Raw genomic sequence first — 5,756 nt, forward strand, 5'->3', positions numbered from 1 at the left:
AGTTTGAAGCTCGTCACAGTCATTCAATCTTTGAATCCTACTCAGAATACCACAGACAAGGTTTAGACTTTTCAGATTCTCAAGAATGGCCGCCAATAATTCTAGCTTATACCACGAAGACTCTGATTAAGGAATCCAAGAGATACGCGCTCGATCTAAGGTAGAACGGGAGTGGTTGTCAGGCACGCGTTCATAAGGACGGATGATAATGAGTGTCACGGATCATCACATCCATCAGGTTGAAGTGCAGCGAATATCTTAGAACAAGAATAAGCTTGAATTGAATAGAAGAACAATAGTAATTGCATTAATTCTCGAGGTACAGCAGAGCTCCACACCTTAATCTATGGTGTGTAGAAACTCCACTGTTGAAAATACATAAGAATAAGGTCTAGGCATGGTCGAATGGCCAGCCTCCCCAAATATCATGTGAATTCAAAAATAGGGAAAAAGACTAATGGCCTCCCAACACAATAGTAAAAAGTTCTATTTATACTAAACTAGTTACTAGGGTTTACAAAAATAAGTCTTAGTGCAGAAATCCACTTCTGGGGCCCACTTTGGTGTGTGCTTGGGCTGAGCTTGAGCTTTACACATGTAGAGGCTTCTCTTGGGGTTAAACACCAAGTTGTAACGTGTTTTTGGCGTTTAACTCTGGTTTGTGACGTGTTTCTGTCGTTTTACTCCAGAATGCAGCATAGAACTGGCGTTGAACGCCAGTTTGCGTCGTCTAAAATTGAATAAAGTATAAACTATCATATATTGCTGGAAAGCCCTGAATGTCTACTTTCCAACGCAGTTACAAGCATGCCATTTGGAGTTTTTTAGCTCAAGAAAATCTATTTCGAGTGCAGGGAGGTCAGAATCCAACAGCATCAGCAGTCCTTTGTCAGCCTCCTATCAGATTTTTGCTCAGGTCCCTCAATTTCAGCCAAAAAATACTTGAAATCACAGAAAAAGACACAAACTCATAGTAAAGTCCAGAAATGTAAATTTTGCATAAAAACTAATAAAAATATCCCTAAAAGTAGCTAGATCTTACTAAAAACTACCTAAAAACAATGCCAAAAAGCGTATAAATTATCCGCTCATCACAACACCAAACTTAAATTGTTGCTTGTCCCCAAGCAACTGAAAATCAAATAGGATAAAAAGAAGAGAATATACTAAAAATCTCAAAATATCAATGAATATTAGTTCTAACTAGATGAGCGGGACTTGTAGCTTTTTGCTTCCGAACAGTTTTGGCATCTCACTTTATCCTTTGAGGTTTAGAATGATTGGTATCTCTAGGAATTCAGAGTTTAGATAGTGTTATTGATTCTCCTAGTTAAGTATGTTGATCCTTGAACACAGCTACTTTATGAGTCTTGGCCGTGGCCCTAAGCACTTTGTTTTCCAGTATTACCACCGGATACATAAATGCCACAGACACGTGACTGGGTGAACCTTTTTAGATTGTGACTCAGCTTTGCTAAAGTCCCCAGTTAGAGGTGTCCAGAGCTCTTAAGCACACTCTTTTTGCTTTGGATCATGACTTTAACCACTCAGTCTCAAGCTTTTCACTTGGACCTGCATGCCACATGCACATGGTTAGGGACAGCTTGATTTAGCCGCTTAGGACTGGATTTTATTTCCTTGAGCCCTCCTATCCATTGATGCTCAAAGCCTTGGATCCTTTTTACCTTTGCCTTTTGGTTTTAAGGGCTATTGGCTTTTTCTTCTTGCTTTTTCTTTTTTTTTTATATTTTTTTGCCACTTTTTTTTCTCAAACTTTGTTCTTCACCACTTTTTCTTGCTTCAAGAATCAATTTTATGATTTTTCAGATCATCAACAACATTTCTCTTTTACATCATTCTTTCAAGAGCCAACAATTTTAACATTCATAAACAACAAGAAAAAAATATGCACTGTTCAAGCATTCATTCAGAAAACAAAAAGTATTGTCACCACATCAATATAATTAAACTAATTTCAAGGATAATTTCGAAACTCATGTACTTCTTATTTTTTTGTATTAAAAACATTTTTCATTTAAGAAAGGTGAAGGATTCATGGAATTATTCATAGCCTTAAGACATAGACACTAGACATTAATGATCATGTAATGAAGATACAAACATAGACAATCATGAAGCTCAAAAACCAAAAACAGCAAATAAGTAGACACTGAGATTAAGGAATGAGTCCACCTTAGTGAGGGTGGCGTCTTCCTCTTGAAGAACCAATGGTGCTCTTTGAGCTCCTCTATGTCTCTTTCTTGCCTTTGTTGCTTCATCCCTAGTGATTTTGGTGCTCCTATCCTTAGTTGCTCCCAATAATTGTGTGAAGGAAAATGTAGCCGCTGAGGTATTTCAGGGATTTCTTGATGAGGGAATTCCTCATACTTTTATTGAGGTCCATGAGTGGGCTCTCTTGATGTGCAGTTAAATGCTCTATTACTAAGCTGTGGACCCTTGAGATGAATCTCTCCATCTCCCATGACTCAGAAGTGGAAGCTTTTGTCTTTCCTTTCCTCTTTCTAGAGGTTTCTCTGGCCTTAGGTGCCATAAATGGTTATGGAAAAACAAAAAAGCTATGCTTTTACCACACCAAACTTAGAATGTTGCTCGCCCTCGAGCAAAGGAAAAAAGAATAGATGAAGAAGAAGAAGATATGGAGGAGAGGGAGAGAGAGGTGTATTCGGCCAAGGGGGAGAAGAGAGGGTAGTGTTATGTGAAAATGAAGAAGGATGGAGGGGTTTATATAGTGGAGGGAGAGGGGTTAGGTTTCGGTCATTTAGGGTGGGATTGGGTGGGAAAGAGATTTTGAATTTGAAGGTAGGTGGGGTTTATAGGGAAGAGAGGATGGATGTGAGTGGTGAGAGGTGATGGGGAAGAGTGATTGAGGTGATTGGTGAATGATGTTTGGGGAAGAGTGTTATGAAAAGGTGTGAGAGAGAGGGAGAAGGTAGGTGGGGATCCTGTGGGGTCCACAGATCCTGAGGTGATCCTATGGGGTCCACAGATCCTGATGTATCAAGGATTTCTCATCCTTGCACCCTTTAGGCGTGTAAAACGCCCTCTGTATGCAATCATGGCATTTAACGCCAGACTGCAGCATGTTTCTGGCGTTAAACACCGCTTCCATGCTTGTTTTGGGCGTTCAACGCCAATCTGTAGCATGTTTCTGGCGTTAAACGCCGCTTCCATGCTTGTTTTGGGCGTTCAACGCCAATCTGCAGCATGTTTCTGGCGTTGAACGCCACTTCCATGCTTGTTTATGGCGTTTAACACCAGCTCTCCTCAGGGTATAATCCTGGCATTTAAATGCCAGACTACTGCTTGTTTATGGCGTTCAACACCAGCTTCATGCTCTGTTTTGGCGTTAAACGCCAGCCAGATGCTCCTTACTGGCATTTAAACGCCAGTGAGCTCTTCCTTCAGGGTGTGCTATTTCTTCTGCTATTTTTTATTCTATTTTTAATTTTTGCAATTGTTTTGTGACTCCACATGATCATAAACCTAATAAAACATAAAAGAACAATAGAAATATAGATATATAAAAATTGGGTTGCCTCCCAATAAGCACTTCTTTAATGTCAATAGCTTGACAGTGAGCTCTCATGGAGCTTCACAGATCATCAGAGCATTGTTGGGACTTCCCAACACCAAACTTAGAGTTTGAATGTGGGGGTTCAACACCAAACTTAGAGTTTGGTTGTGGCCCCCCAACACCAAACTTAGAGTTTGACTGTGGGGGCTTTGTTTGACTCTGTATTGAGAGAAGCTTTTCATGCTTCCTCTCTATGGTTACAGAGGAAGATCCTTGAGCTTTAAACACAAGGTAGTCCCCATTCAATTGAAGGACTAGCTCTCCTCTGTCAACATCAATCACAGCTCCTGCTATGGTTAGGAAGTGTCTTCCAAGAATGATGGATTCATTCTCATCCTTCCCAGTGTCTAAGATTATGAAATCAGCAGGGATGTAAAGGCCTTTAACCTTCACTAACACGTCCTCTACCAATCTATAAGCTTGTTTTATTGACTTGTCTGCCATCTCTAATGAGATTCTTGTAGCTTGTACCTCAAAGATCCCCAGTTTCTCCATTACAGAGAGTGGCATAAGATTTATACCTGACCCCAGGTCACACAGAGCCTTCTCAAAGGTCATGGTGCCTATGGTACAGGATATTAAGAATTTACCAGGATCTTGTTTCTTTTGAGGTAGAGTTTGCTGAACCCATGTATCTAGTTCACTAATGAGCAAGGGAGGTTCACCTTTCCAAGTCTCATTACCAAACAACTTGGCATTCAGCTTCATGATGGCTCCTAGATATTGAGCAACTTGCTCTTCAGTTACATCTTCATCTTCTTCAGAGGAAGAATAGTTCTTAGAGCTCATGAATGGTAAAAGGAGGTTCAATGGAATCTCTATGGTCTCTAGGTGAGCCTCAGATTCCTTAGGTTCCTCAGTTTGGAACTTCTTTTTGTTAAGAGGACGTCCCAGGAGGTCTTCCTCACTGGGATTCACGTCCTTCTCTTCCTCTTTGCATTCGGCCATATTGATTATATCAATGGCCTTGCACTCTCTTTTCGGATTCTTTTCTGTATTGCTTGGGAGAGTACTAGGAGGAGTTTCAGTGATTTTCTTACTTAGTTGACCCACTTGTGCCTCCAAGTTTCTAATGGAGGACCTTATTTTATTCATGAAACTTAAAGTGGCCTTAGATAGATCAGAGGATATGTTTGCTAAGCTAGAGGGGCTCTGCTCAGGATTCTCTGTCTGTTGCTGAGAAGATGATAGAAAAGGCTTGCTATTGCTAAGCCTGTTTCTTCCACCATTATTAAAGCCTTGTTGAGGCTTTTGTTGATCCTTCCATGAGAAATTTGGATGATTTCTCCATGAGGAATTATAGGTGTTTCCATAGGGTTCACCCATGTAATTTACCTCTGCCATTGTAGGGTTCTCAGGATCATAAGCTTCTTCTTCAGAAGATGCCTCTTTAGTACTGTTGGATGCATTTTGCAATCCATTCAGACTCTGAGAAATCATGTTAACTTGCTGAGTCAACATTTTATTTTGAGCCAATATGACATTCAGAGCATCAATTTCAAGAACTCCCTTCCTCTGAGGCGTCCCATTACTCACAGGATTCCTCTCAGAGGTGTACATAAATTGGTTATTTGCAACCATGTCAATGAGTTCTTGAGCTTCTACAGGCGTTTTCTTTAGGTGAATGGATCCACCTGCAGAATGGCCTAGTGACATCTTAGAAAGCTCAGATAGACCATCATAGAATATATCTAAAATGGTCCACTCTAAAAGCATGCTAGAAGGACACTTTTTGGTCAACTGCTTGTATCTTTCCCAAGCTTCATAGAGGGATTCACCATCTTTTTGCTTGAAGGTCTGAACATCCACTCTAACTTTGCTCAGCTTTTGAGGAGGAAAGAACTTGGCCAAGAAGGCCGTGACCAGCTTATCCCAAGAGTCCAGGCTATCCTTAGGTTGTGAGTCCAACCATGTTCTAGCCCTGTCTCTTACAGCAAAGGGGAAAAGTATGAGCCTGTAGACTTCAGGATCTACTCCATTAGTCTTAACAGTCTCACAAATCCGCAAGAATTCAGTTAAAAACTGATAGGGATCTTCTGATGGAAGTCCATGAAACTTGCAGTTCTGTTGCATTAGAGCAACTAGTTGAGGCTTCAGCTCAAAATTATTTGCTCCAATAGCAGGGATTGAGATGCTTCTTCCATAAAAATTAGAAGTAGGT

At 40.5% G+C, this 5,756-nt stretch overlaps 1 non-coding gene across 1 annotated transcript; it reads left to right on the forward strand.

Annotated features, from left to right (window-relative positions):
* The first annotated feature begins 5,304 nt into the window (after positions 1 to 5,304).
* LOC112798486 (small nucleolar RNA R71) lies at positions 5,305 to 5,413 on the forward strand. The gene has a single exon (XR_003200096.1). It is a non-coding gene; the product is annotated as a small nucleolar RNA R71 (small nucleolar RNA).
* The last annotated feature ends 343 nt before the right edge of the window (positions 5,414 to 5,756 follow it).

This window comes from Arachis hypogaea, chromosome 4 (genome assembly GCF_003086295.3).
Source record: "Arachis hypogaea cultivar Tifrunner chromosome 4, arahy.Tifrunner.gnm2.J5K5, whole genome shotgun sequence".
Classification (NCBI taxonomy): Eukaryota; Viridiplantae; Streptophyta; class Magnoliopsida; order Fabales; family Fabaceae; genus Arachis; species Arachis hypogaea.